Source organism: Pelmatolapia mariae, linkage group LG3_W (assembly GCF_036321145.2).
Source record: "Pelmatolapia mariae isolate MD_Pm_ZW linkage group LG3_W, Pm_UMD_F_2, whole genome shotgun sequence".
In the NCBI taxonomy this organism is placed as follows: Eukaryota; Metazoa; Chordata; class Actinopteri; order Cichliformes; family Cichlidae; genus Pelmatolapia; species Pelmatolapia mariae.
The window spans coordinates 66,623,471-66,638,622 of NC_086229.1; positions in this window are offsets into that span (position 1 = coordinate 66,623,471).

Below are 15,152 nucleotides of genomic sequence, written 5' to 3' on the forward strand. Positions count from 1 at the left end.
GTGTGTAGAGAAAAAAAATAATACAGTTTTATCATCATTAATTCTTCTTCTTTTGGTAAAAACTGGAAAATACAGGAAAATATTTCACAGATGATTTCTCAATAGTCACAGATGGTGTTAGCACACAGCTCACTTCCTCTTTGTCAGGTCCGTCACTGTGGGCTCACTTTTCAGGCTGAATAATAAAAGTTTCGATGACCGGACTGTAGGTAGAACATGTAGTGCATAATTACAAGAATTACAAGAAGAGCAAAACAACACAATTTATTTTAACTCATATCTGACATGAGTTGGAACAAGACATGAACGACATTTTAGACATTTGCTCAACATCAGTTTTATACTTTAAATATTTTGAAAACCATTTAATCACCAGCTGCATTCATGGAAAAGTGTGATTTAAACAAAATATATGTTTTAATATTTTGTGAGTGCATTAGTTTCAGTGTTACGGACAGAAAATGTGCTGCAGTTGTGGAGTTGAACAGTTCTTTACAACATTCTTGTGTTTAACAGATTTCAGGCTGAGCCTACCCAAATAACACAGCAGTAAACTTCCTTTTTCTGTTTGTGGAGGTTTAGATGCACACTTGCTCACCACCTCTCTTCACTCTTTGTCACGGTCGGTGACCCAGTGTTTTTGATTTTTGCACTTTTACTTTTGATTTTATTATGAATTATGATGGTTTGTGTTTTGGTTTGTTTATTCTGTGCTCCCTCTGTTCTGTGTCATCCCTAACTGTGTGTCCCCTCTAGTGTAGTCAGGTCTCTGTGTAAAGCCCGAGTCTCTGAGTGTTTCTTGTGTTTTGAGCTTCCTGTTTTGTTGTGATGCCCCGTCATGTCTGATTACTCCCAGCTGTGCTCTCCCTCTGTGTATTTAAGTCTGGTGTCTGCCTTTGTTAGTTGCTGGTTCGTCTGCATTATTGTCCTCCGTCGTCCAGAGTGGTTTTCTGTCATCCTGTGTGGTTCCTCTGCATCTGTCTACGTCTCCCTGTATCTCCATTTGTGTCTCAAGGTTTCAGGTTAGCTTTATTCTTAGTTTTCCCAATTTAGGTTTTGTCAGTTCTGTTCTCGCACCCTCGCCTTTTGCTGTATGTCATCCTCCTCAATAAAGCTCACTCTCATCAGAAGCCTTGCTTGCATTTTGGGTCCTTAAATAACTTACACCATGCTGGCTGTGACACTCTTATTCACTCTTACAGACTGACTGCAGCATTATTTACTTACAAAAATATTCTCAGAGCAATAAACTCCTGGAAAACTTGTGTTGCGAAATCACTCATCCAATTGACTTCTTCTGTCTCAGCTGCTGGATGATTGAGCATGTATCAAGACAAGACGCAGTAAAAAAACAAAAAAACAGAACTCATGAAGTTAAAATGGGTGGCCTGCTGAAAGCAAGAAATAGTAACTGTCCTGTTACTGTATAACCTCATCATCACACTCAGAAAGATTATCACCAGCGAAGCTCCAACACAGTGTCACCGCAGGAACGATTACACACTAACTTTAAACTTAACTCTTTAAAGCCTGAACCATAAAATACTTGCCAAAAATTCCAATCCCTCCCTCCTCAAAAGAAATGAATCTTCTGACAAACTGAAATAAACAAAGAAATTAATAAATATGAATTTAAAAATGAGCTTTAATTTGTATCATATTTTGTAACATCCGGCTTTATTATTTTATTTAGTTATTTCAGGGGCAAAAAATCGCTTTAGAAGTGTCAAAAACTCATGAACCAGACTCTTTGAAAGTCTTTGTACTAGCTCTATGTTCATAACTCACACCAACACTTGAACCACTTTCTGAACCAGCGAGCGACACGACCAGTGACGTCACTAACCCTTAAATCGAACTTCTCGACAGCCTTCCTGGACTTCCCGACACGCGCTCGGCGGAGTACGCCCCGCCCCCACGGGTGGTTAAGGTTGTAGAAACGTCACATTATCATTAAAGTATTATGAAGCACGCGATTGAAACACGAGTGATTTCTGCGAATGAGACCACTTCCTGTGATGTGAAACCCTTCTTTCATACTAGAATGAACAGCCTCGCCTCTGTCAGTGCGCCCCAGGGCGGCTGTGGCTACAATGTAACAGCCTCCTCTCTCCTCTGTCCTGCACATGTGTTTCTAATACATCCTACAACATGTACAACAACATGGCCTACTGACCCTGATTTTTGGATCACAGTGGGAGAAACGAGAGAACACCGATGATCTGTTTGTAACCATGTTAGTGTTGAGAGCACAACATTTCCCTCTAGTGGCCATATGTAAACCATGAGGGAGGATGGTGTTAATGTAAAATGTGATACAGTTTCTCTTCCGTTTCCTCTTATGAGGTTAGAATGAAGGTGAACATCAAAGTTACAACATTAAATTGTATTTTTGCTTCTTTATCTAAAACTTGAAATCTTGCTCAGTTGTAACTTGTGTGTTTAATATACTTTTGAGCGTTGTTACACTTTCTTTCTCAGATGAGTGACAGTAAATGTGATGTGGTGCCATCTGCTTTCAGGAACTCCGTCAGTGCGCCCCAGGGCGGCTGTGGCTACATTGTAGCTTGCTATTACCAGTGTGTGAATGTGTGGATGACTGAACTTGTAAAGCCTTAGGGACTAGTAAAGCGCTATACAAATACAGGCCATTTACTATTTTTAGGTTTATTTTTCTACTTTTTATTTACATTTTAATGTGACTGACTATCGTGTCAACATTTCTTCTTCAGATTCAATTCTGTACCTATGCGGTACTTATGACAATTCCCAAAAGCTGCTGTAAATTCTCTCCAGCACAGAAAATATTATATCATCCACAAATAAAGTAAACTGTAAAATCTTAGATTTTTTACATATATCATTGATGTGCAGGATAAAGGCATGGGATAGAAATTTTATTTTGTTATGGTTTGGTTATTGAATTGATATGAAAATAAAGATTAAACCACAACCTCAGCCTCGAAACAGCTGGCACATCAGTCAGTGTCTGACCTTCAGTGCAGGATGTTTGTGTTTGGAAACAAACCAGCAGCCACTGACATGGTGAAAAAGTGTTTTTATTTGTTCAATTTGTAAAAACTAAAGATAATTATCTAGTAGAATATTTTCTCAGTTTGTTCTTTTATAGTTAGTAAGTAAAATGTATTTATATAGCACTTTTTGCAGATAAAAATCACAAAGTGCTTTACAACAAAGAAAATGAAAACTAAAAAGAATGGAAAAACAAGTAAAAAGACCATTGCAGTAGTCTAAACGTGAAGCAATAAAAGCATGAATAATGATCTCAAGTCGAGCCTTTGACACCATTAGTCTGAGTTTTTAAATATTCCTTAAAAGATAAAAACAGTTCTGGACCAGATGCTTAGATGCTGCTCGAGCGACATCGAGCTGTCAAATATGACACCGAGGTTTCTAAGGCAGAAGAAACCCCTTCTAAGCATAAGGGTCTAAAAAGCTGATATGCTGCCTAATTTCTGGAATCATATGGTCAGCAGCAATAGTTAGAGTTTCTGTTTTATCAGAGTTTAACTGGAGGAAGGTGTCATTTAACCATTGCTTAATTTCTGTCAGGCAATTACTTAAACTAGAGAGTGTATAAAACTCTGAGACTTTAAAAGTATAACTGATTGTCATGGACATAGAGATGATAGGAGATATCATTGTGGTGCCTAATAATTTGGCCTAGGGGGAGTAAAAAGAGAATTGGACCTAAGACAGATCCCTGAGGTACCCCACAAGATAGAACTCCTGATTTGGACATCACTTGATTCAGACGAACAGCAAAAGAAAAACAAGTAAAATGAGGCACAAAGAGACACAGACTCATACTTTCAAAGGAAAACAGTCATTTCTCTAAATAAAGATTTTGGGCTGTTTAAAATCAAAGTAGTTTTAATGTTCACCGTGTTTCGGCCTGCATTAGTTTTATTAGTTGTTGTATTTCAGACTTCAGGATGATCATGAATGGATTTTACTTCAGTCACAGAGTCTGAATAAATGAGCAGATATCCTGGATCATCTCTGCAGCAGGAACAGGAAGCAGGAGACATGATTTAATTTCTGTGTGTAGCTCATTTATTTAAATCTGCAGCCTTTGTGTTGACATGGTTCTTTTGTTCATTATGTTCATCCATTAGTAAATAAAACTGCATTTCTAAAATAAAATGTTTTAAAACTGTTTTATTTTTTTGTTTGGTCTCTTTGTTCAGCAACATTCACCAACGGTATTTTCTTTATATTTTCTTTTCTTAACAGTATTGTCTTTATATTTAACATTTCATCCATCACTGTCCAAAGCAGAAGGAAAAACACGTCTTCAGAGGAAGAGGGCGGGCTTTACTTGGTGTCAGTGAGAGAAATGCTCTGTAAGTAGAATCTCTGTGTTTGTTTGAATTCTTGTACTTTGACTGTCTGCTCTCCTGATAACTGATGATGGAGGAGAAGACATGAAAAACAAATCAGGCTGAATTCAAGTTCAAAACACCACGAGGACCAACTGCAGGTCTGAACTGACTCTTTATCTTTGCTCAGGAGTCGAGGAAACACAGCAGGCAGTGAAAAGCTCAAATCACTCACTCATTATATCAACACAGCTGAAACTTTTAAACGTGAAAATTTAACATGTTCATCATTTCAGTCACCTGTAACTGTCTTTAAAGTTTTGTGCTGCACATAGTGACCGTTATTCTCTGAGCTGTTTGTGGTTTAAACAGAAACTCAAGCAGCTCCAATTTCCTGTTTCTGGGGGAAAAGACAAAAAAAAAGTTTCAGGTGTTTCATCAGAGGAGTGCTGATGTTAAAAAGAGGAAGTTAAATGTCTGAATCCTCCATAAACAGACCATGAATCTAAATCTGTTTAATTAAATATGAGCTGTTTTAAAATATAATCAATAAATACTCACTGACACCTTCATGCTGCGTTCAGCTGAGCTTGAACCTGAACATCTGACCAATCGGTGACCTGTGGAGATACGAGACTCAGACTGTCTCATCATCATCATCATCACGTCATCATCATCATAATCATAATTGTAGTCTTTAGTTACAGGAGCGCAGTGATGACAGCCATGTTTGAGGAGTTCATGTAACCAGACACAGGTTCACAAACATGATTCACCTTTAACTGAGCTGTTTTGAAATAACTAAATATAAATTAAAAGGTCTGTAAGTGTTTGGAAAATCAATATTTTTGTAGATTTTATAGGACTTCAACAAAATAATTTTAATTAAAGTTTTGAATTCAAATAATTTGAAAATAATCCAGCTGCTCACATCTGCTCCTTTATTCGTCCTCTTTTCTCATGTCATCAGACTCTAGTACTCTAAGTAAATATTGTTTGCAATCTCATTAAAACGTCAATATTATAGCAACATTCATGACTTCAAGGTCACCTTCAGGCCTGTGGGAATCAGTCAGGCTCTCAGACTCTTTAAATAGACTTTTATATAGTTTTTTTTAAATTTAATATTCAACACTGAACTGTAAATTATGTCTTTTTTTGAGAATTATTAAGTTCACTTTTGATTCTCTGTCTATACACGACCCCCAAGTCACCACAAGATGTTCATTCTTTTTTTCCTGTCCCTCCCACTTTCATTCACTTCTCAAATGTACATGAGGATCTGCCCAGACTGGGAGCAGCCATCCGTCCCCTCTGAGGACTTCCCCACACTGCAACCTTAATTCATGCTCAAGCTCAATCTATCAGAAAGACCTAAAACGAGGATGTGTTCTCAGCAGGTTGAGCGGGTCTTCTTTGTGTGTTCTGTTTATCGAGCAGAGCAGAATGAAGGATGATGGCATTTTATACATTTTCTACATCACCAAAAAAAAAAACAAACGAACATTCCTGTTTGTCAGTTTTGGCCAGCAGTCATAGGTTCTCTCCAATAATATGACGCGAGACTGGAGTAAAATACATCCATGGATTGGCACTTTATTAAAGAAGGCACATGTTAACGGCACAAAAAACACTAAACAAAACGTCTTCCTTTTATACTCTACCTTTTCAGGTGAGCATCCGGAATAGCCCCAGTATGAGGGTTAACTAATCAACATGAATAAGCCTCCACACAAACAAACATACAATAACATTAAAGCACATCACAACATATACATATTTCCAACACGTACTATAAACAAACCAATAACATAAACTTCACCCATTACTATCTAAATTAAAACCCTCTTTAACCATACTCCCTAACCCGGCACACTGGTCTGCTCCAGGAGCTCTTAAGCAGGTGATTGAGCTGCTTTCACCCTTTTGCTTCACATCCTGCAAGAAGCAACCAGGACAGGTGATCTTTCAACTTTTACAAGTTCTCATTTCACATATATTTAGGTTACTGACAAATGATTAACTGCAAGCAGCTCTAACTTTGGCTCTTCTCTGACACAGGCAGGATGGCCAGTCCCCCTGTCTCTGTCATTTTAATCGTATGTCAAATAAACCTAATAAAGACTCCATAAGAACTAATGTGTTTTTCTTTATTATACTATTTTAAATTCCCCAATCCATCAATTAATCACTAACAATGCCAACAAGGTAATGGAACCCCTGGTCTCCATTACACTGTTACAAAGAGACTCAGTTTGTGTTTCATTATGTGTTTTTTAAAGTACAGCTTAGAGAATCTAAACAACACTGAAAACATGCTGTCAATAAAATACTCAGTGAAAACTCTCTGAAAGGAAGCTGCTCCTGACAGTTTTAGTTTTTATTTCTAAGTTGTGTAAGAATCGATTCATTACTGATGCTCAGCAGAGAAACCCAAAGTTAACCAACTCGGCAGTGACGTCACTGGAATGTGGTGTTAAACACCTCGGAACTACATCAATAAGTTGGCGTGTCTCCATCAGTTTTCCTCTGTTCATATCTACACCATAAAGGATCCAAATGTCATGTTACTTCCTGGTATATTTTGGAGCGCACCGAGTTTAACTAGAATGACTCTGTTAACGTCAAAATCCTGCCTCACAGCACAGACAAGAACTAGAACAAATCCAATTTTTCTCATTTTCTCTGAAATGTGCACACTTGGCAGTGACGTCACTGGATTGCGGCGTTAAACAGATCGAAAGTAGATCGATGAGTGGGCGTGTCTCCATCAGTTTTCTGAGCCATAAAGGATCCACAGGTCGTGGTTTTCACGGTATGTTTTGGGCGTACCGAGTTAAACTTCAATGACTCCGTTAACATCAGCGTGTCTCTGCGTGTCTCTGCTGTTTGTCTCTGTCTTGGATTTGGCCTCTTCAGGTGAGCTCTCCTTCAGGTACTACTTTCTGTTTCCCAAAAAGTTGATTCTGTTCATCTGGACGGAGCTTTTTCAGTGGACTGAAAATGATTGGGGGATAATTGAGCATGCATGAAGATACTTTTTATTTTGACTTCATGAACAAGGATCTGAAACACTGCTCTCGTTTACTAGAAAACTGTTAAATCCCCCCCGAGACCCACTCTGTGCACTGTGTCCTTGTATTGAACAAAACGGTTGAACGGAAGCACTCTTTTTTTCTCAGGATGATAGATAAAATATATAAATAAATAAAAATACGCAGCTCGTGTACGCGGTTTGCCTGGAGTGACGCGCCGCTGTTCCTGGAAGGGAGTTTTTTTCGAGGTGAAATCAGGAGCTGGGTGCTGTGCCAAACAGTGATCCCTGCCAAAAACTGATTCATAACCTTTCCGTGTGTTTTTTTATGTGTAATATCTTTATGTATGTTTATTGACTTTGGTGAACAGGGCTTACAAATGGGTTATGTATAATTTTTTTTAATCATTCTAGCTCTGTCTTATACCTACATTATAACCAGTCCACTTTTTGTCCACTTAAAATATGTTTACAGAACTATTGTTATATTTGTTGCATGTCCTCTTGGCAGATTACTCTTAAAAAGATATTTTTAATGTCAATTGAATGTGAATTTTTTTTTTTTAACTGGCTAGAGAAAGGATATATAAGTCACTGCCAAAACCTGATTGCTTACCTTGTTACAGGAATGTTTTTTTTGGCTCAAGTTGATTTGATGTCATTCAGGAGGGAACATTTGACATCTGTTTCACATATTCGAAACCAACGGGGTATTTATAGCAGTTTGAATACAAGCAATCAGTTTTTGGCACAACACCTGTTCATAGAGGGAGAGTGAGAAGACTCAGGGCATCAAATGAAGTTTGGAGTAAAATAGTTTGGATGACGGGAGCAGAAAATTAAAGTGTTAAATACTAAGAGTATCTGCAAAAAGACTGTGAGAGAGTGAGAAAAATATTGGGGGAGTTTAAAGTAATGTGGGGAGTAATCAGAGGTATACCAGTTGAGGAAGATTTAGAAAAAGAATTAGACGAAGCAGGGGTCAGCAGGATTAAAAGACTGATGAGAACAGTCAATGGGGAGAGTTGACAGTCTGTAATGCTGGAATTGCAATAACCGGTTCTTCCAGGGAGAGTTAGGGTGCCTGAGTTTTCCAGTAAGGCCGTATATCCCTCTTCCTCTCAGGTGTTATACATGCCAGGTTTGGGCACATCACTGTGGTGTGGAAGGGAAAACAGAGGTGCCCAAAATGTGGGGGTGAACAGAGGTTTGATGATTGTGACAGTGTACAGGATAAATGTTGTAACTGTGATGGGCAACACATGGTGACATACGGGGGATATGCACTTAGGAGGGCAGCTGTGGAAATAGAGCAAGTCAAAGCACTACAAAACATAAGTTATGAGATACTGCAGCAAGAAAGGATATTTGGCTCAGTATCAGAGTGGTTTTAAAAGAGGGAGGGGTACAATGGATCCAGCGTTATGTTTAGAACATGAGATAAGGAAGGCACAAGTGAATAAGGAGAGTGTGCTGGTGGTCTTTTTTGATATAGAAAGCATATGATATGATGTGGAGGAAAGGTCAAATTAGGGAAATGGGTATAAAGGGTCGAATGTTCAGATCGACTTTTTGGTAGAAAAATGAATAATAATAAGGATTGGGAGGAGTTATTCGGAGAGTTTGCCAGTAGAAAATGGAACGCCACAAGCGAGCATAGTTAGCCCGTTATTGTTTTCATGGCTGATAAATGATGAGTTTAACAATGTAGAGAGTGGAATGATGATGATGGAGCAATGTGGTCAAGAGGATGAAGGGTAGAATATTTGGTAAAGAAAGTACAGGGGGCAATCACAGAAATAGAACAGCTTTTGTATAAATGGGGGTTTAAATTCTCTGTTGATAAGACTAAAATAATGGTTTTTTGCAAGGAAAAGAGTTGGTGTTGACATCAAGGTCAGATTATATGGACAAGAATTGGAAAGGGTAAAACAATTTAAATGTGGAGGGTTGTGGTTTGATGAAAGGGTGACATGGACTTTACATATTCAGAAAATAGTAGACAAATGCAAAAAAGTGTTAAATATAATGAGGCACTTAGTGGGAATTGACTGGAGGGCTGATAGGAAATGTCTGAAAGCTATGTATACTGGGTTGATTAGATCAGTATTGGACTATGGGTGTTTACTATACAATTCTGCTGCCACAACAAGTCTTCATAAGTTAGATAGGATCCAATATCAAGCGCTAAGACTTTGCCAAACAACCCCAACAACTGCAATACACGTAGAAATGGGAAAAATGCTATTACAATAAGAAGAGAGCAACTAACACTGAATTACTGGGCAAGTACGTGGTCAAGATCATCCAACAAGAACGATTTTCCAACCATGCTGGGAAAAAGAGAAAAGAGAACTGAAGAGCTTTAGGTGGACAGCGGGACAGAAAGCAGCTGAACTTAATCTGGACAAGATCAACATGAGTCAAACAATACCATTACCTACAATACCACCATGTATGCTTCCTAGATTTTATTTTATTTTTTCCCTCTCTGCTCTGTGTTGTTTCCTCTTTCAGACCAGACAACCATCACAGCTGAGTCTGGACAGGACGCCACTCTGACATGTCGAGCTCCATCAGACAAAACCATCAGAGCTGTGAAGTGGAGCAGAACCGACCTGGGAGATGAACATGTGCTTTTGTACCGGGATGAGCAGTTTGATCCTGATCACCAGCATCCATCTTTTAAGAACCGGGTGGATCTGCAGGACAGACAGATGAAGGATGGAGACGTGTCTTTGATTCTGAAGGATGTGACGACTGCTGATGATGGATCATACAAGTGTGGTGTCCTTGTGGGAGAATCAGCATCATGGGCGATCATCGGGACTGTCAAGCTGAGAGTTGTTGTTCCTCCAGGTGAGTGAGCAGAGTTCAGTGTGTGTGTTCAGAGGTGAAAATGAAGCTGCTTCCTGGTTGTTGGACTCTACCTGATTGCTGACACATCTCCTTTTTCTCCTGCAGGTCACACAAAGGATGGATCTAAAGGACAGATGAATTATCTGTCAGGTTCTGGTTTGTTTCTTCTTCTTTTCCTTTTTCTTCTTGTCACTGCTGCTCCTGTTTGTCGCTGGATTTTCATCTCCAGAAAATTAAAAAAGAAAATATTTCAGGGGTCATACTAGTCCCCTGGTGGTTTAAAAACACTATTTAAAACTGATGTTGGTTCAAAAAGATAAAGAAACAGATTAGGTGGTCTAATTCATGATGGTTTCACACTACATAACATTTTAATGATGGAACAACCAGAAGGAAGCTCGGCATAAAAAACAGGAATGTTTCAAAAACAATGAAGGTTTAAAAAACTCTTAGGACCTCTAACCCTCAAAATATGAAAGCAGAAATATGCATGGATTTATTAAATATATTAAAGGTATTGCACAAAAAATCAGTTTTTTCTGAGGGGCTCAGCTGAGACTAACTCAAAATTTATTTATTTTTTTTCCCTTTCCATGGACTGATCCAGCTGCCATATTAATAAAACCATGACCTCATGCTTGTGATTAAACTTTAACCAAACTCCTGCTTCATTTTCACCTCTGCTGTAAAATGTATAAAACCAACGATGTGGCTACTCAAGTGTTGGGAGGTGTGGCAGCAGTGATGTTGTGTTGCTGCAATAACACGAGCTGCTGCTGGAGTTTCCCTCTTTAAGTCAAAACAGAAACCAGAGGAACACAGTCAGATCTGCACAGGAGGACATACTGGTACCTAACGGACCAATCACAGTCATCGTGGTCGATACAACATGCAGCTACATTTTAATAAATATATATATAAAGTATAAAGCTGACTTCTTGTGTTTATTTGTTTATTTTATTTGACAATGCTAAGATCAATATAACACATGTGCTACACACAGAAGCTGATTTGTAACTTTGGGCACTTCTTAAGCTTTTTAGCTCAAAATGTCTTCACTGCTGAGCCTCGAGTTAAACTGTCTGTGGAGGAAACTTCACAGTGAAACTCTGAGCTGAGGAACAAACTCTTCATCATCCTCATCCTCAGCAAACAGCACGAGTCTCATCCGGTGATGAAAATAGATAACAGAATTTCTCACAACGTCCCAACAAAAGCACCAACATGATTTTTGCTCTTTTATTATTATTATTATTATTATTATTATTATTATATTTTTTCTTTTATTATGTTTCCCTCAGTCATGTGCAGTTGACCAATAGGAGCACAGAGCAGTGACTGTCTCAGTTTTTCTCGAGAGTGCAGCTGTTGCATGAAGACCTGCAGACTGAGAATATTCTGCCTCTTGTGCCAGACTGCTGTGCACCAACATGCTGTATATAAATGCATCCATCCATCTGTCATTGTAAGAAATCACTTGTTTGCAGTTCTTCATAAACCCGAATTTTAAAAAAATGAGTTTTTCATTCTGGTATCTGTCAGCTTCATGTCTATGCTCACTGTTTCCATCCAATAAAGGCAAAATGCCAAAAAATAATCTTCAAAAATAATGTTTGATGCTGATACCTCTTCATGCCACTTTATATGAAACAGCTCATCTCATAAAGTAACCAGCAGAGGGCGATGGGGAGCCCGTCCATCCAATGCTTTCCCTTCTCTTCAAATAGAAAATAACTTCTCACTACTGTGTAACAACTGTCCATGACTGATAGTCAACTCTGTGCTGTTCGATCCAGATATGCTTTCACAGCACTAACAGTGTGTTTACAGGAGGTACTGCATGGTGGATCAACACCTGATGGTATTTTTCTGTGTTCATGACTCCATCAGTTTTAACAAGATAACCAACGACACCGACTGAAATGAAGCTCCAACCCACAACAGAGCCTCCGCCCTGTTTTATAGACAGCTGTAGAAGCTCACTGTTGTTACTTCTTCCTCCGTACATACTGATGATGATTTGAACCTAAACTGTAAAATTTGGATTTGTCACATTATAAGATCTGTTCTGATTTTCAGTGCAGTTCTTGTGTAATTTGAAATGCTGCCTTTTCATGCATAGTTTTTCTTTACACATGATACTTCTTCTGCCTTTGACTTGTCCTGTTTCCACTTTAAACCATACTGAGTTTTGAGCTTTTAAGAATCACTTTGCTGGTGCAATAACATTATACCATACCAAATTTATTTATAAATCACTTTAACATAAAACCAGAGATGACAAAGTACTGTACATGCAAACAGCATAAGCAAAGTAAAAATAAAATAAAAATAAGATCAAATAAAATAAAACATGTTAAAAACAAATTGAGTCAACCCCCTTAAACAGTGCCGAAGGCTTCAGCAAATAAATATGTTTTAAGAAGACTTTTAAACTCAGAAATAAAACAGGCCTGTCTAACGTGCAAGGGCAGATCATTCCACAACATTGGAGCATCTACAGCAAAAGCACAATCACCTTTAAATTTACACTTAGTTTTCGGTACCTTAAGGAGCTGCTGATTGGCGGACCTAAGGGAACGGGCAGGTGTATATGGTTGTAGTAGCTCCGAGAGGTAGGGGGGGCAGGCCATTAAGAGATTTAAAAACAAATAAGAGAATTTTAAAAAACAATCCGAAAATGTTCAGGTAGCCAGTGGAGTGAAATTAAAATTGGGGTAATGTGCTCAGACTTTTGTGTTCCAGTTAAAAGATGCAGCATTTTGCACAACCTGCGGGCGCCTAATGGACGCATCACTAACCCACAATAAAGTGCGTTACAATATTCCAGCCTAGATATAACAAAGGCATGGATTACTGTCTCAAAAAGCTGTTTTGATAAGATGGACTTTATTTTGGCTGATTGCCTCAAATGAAAAAAGCTAGATGTTACAACAACTCTTACCTGGCTTTCAAGTTTAAGATCTGCCTCTATTTTAACTCCCAGATTAGTGATGACGGGTTTAACAAACTGTGCCAGCGAACCAAGATTTATAGTAGTGGTCTCAGAAGTCCCACCAAAAACCATCACTTCTGTTTTCTGCTCATTAAAATGCAAAATGTTCAAAGTCATCCAGGCACTTATTTCATCAAGGCATCTGAGCAGAGGGTCTACTGAGAAGCCATTTATCCTTTTAAGTGGGAAATAAATCTGGGAGTCTGTGTCTGTCAAACTGTGAAATCTTTGGCAGGTTTCCTAAATTTAACTAAAGAAATGTGAACAAATGTGATGTTGTGACAGGCTTCTGGTAACAAAGTCTCTAAAGTTACAGTTTAACATTGGTTCTATGCTTAATTGAAAAATGTGTATAAACAAACTGGTTCATCCCTCATGTAAGTTCCTTTTAATGCCTGAATGATTCATAGGTCAGCTAATAGGACTGTGTTAAAAATGAGTGTAAAAGTAGCCAATGTCCAAAGACAAACTTTCATCCTGGAGAACTGCTGCTCAAGATCGCGTTTAAAAAATGAAAAAAAAAATGTGTGACTGATTGGAGGCAAAATAGGGAGAAATTAATGTTCATAGATATATATTAGAATAGATTTCATCACATGAATCTTAATGAATTTAGCGATCCACCACTGTTTGTATGAATGGAGGAAGAAAGTGAGCTCAGAGGAAGAGGGCGGGCTTTACTTGGTGTCAGTGACAGAAATGAAAAAAAGCTCAAATGAGTGAGAAGGACGATGAAGGAAACATCTGTGCTGTGTCTGCTCTGTAAGGAGTCCGCCGGTGTCCCTGTAGGTTTTAGATCTCACCCTGGGTCAAAAAACCTGAATCACATGATTAGTTCATTATGAGGTCTCTGGAGAACTTCAAGACATGTTGAGAAGGTAATTTATCCATTTAAATCAGCTGTGATGGATCAAGGACACATCTAAAACCTGCAGGGACACCGGCCCTCGTGGACTGGGATTGGGGACCCCTGCTCTATATACTGGACTGTATGTAGCGGAGATGACAATAAAGTTTGCTTTGACTTCAGCAGCGAGCAGGCACACCGAGGGCTCTCGCGCTCACTTTTCGCGTATAAAATTTCGAAGAAAAAAAACAACACCGGTGCAAATTATAAGTCTGTATCATAATGTCTGGTGTTTTCGTGTTTGTTGGTTTGTTTTTATTTTGTTTTATTTTGCGAGTTGGTTATTAGATGCCGCTCCAGCCAGCCAGAGAATCCCCCACCGCCCCGCCCTCTCCTCCCTGTGCGGCAGGCGCACCTCGCAAACGGAGGGCGCCCTTACTCCCATGGGCGGCAGAAAACTGATCGGTGCCTATGCAGTCCCCAAAATGCGCTGGCATGATGTCAGGGCAGCATGAGTATGAGCAACTTTTCTTGCTGATGCCTACCTCTCAATTTTAAATGCATGTAGACATTGAGGGTTCTCGGGAGGGGCTGTGCTGACACCTGCTGCTCTCTGGCAGGAAGCACCATGCCCTCCCTTATTTTAAATGCAATTTAGAACAGCACGCATCAACAGTACATATTTAAGTGCCCTTTCTCACTGTCCCTCTTTCCCTCTGTTTTCATTCCCTCCCTCCCTTTCTTTCTCTCTCCCTTTCCTATCCCCCAGTCATGTCTGTCCCGTGTGTAACAACTGAAAATGAAATAAAAAATAAATAAATGATAATAACAAAGGTCAATCAAATGGACCAATACGGCAAGGCTGTGATGATCCACTTGGTAAAGTAAATCCGTTGGGCATCTTTCCTGGCCTTCAGACAACAATTCTGATTGCTAAAGAACTAAACGGGACAGACAAAAGAAAAAAGAAAAAACAAGAGTAAGAGGCTTATTATGCTACCTTGAGAAGTTCATCTTCACCTACATACCAGCTGGAATCACCATTTATTATGACCCGTCACAGATTCAGTTCCT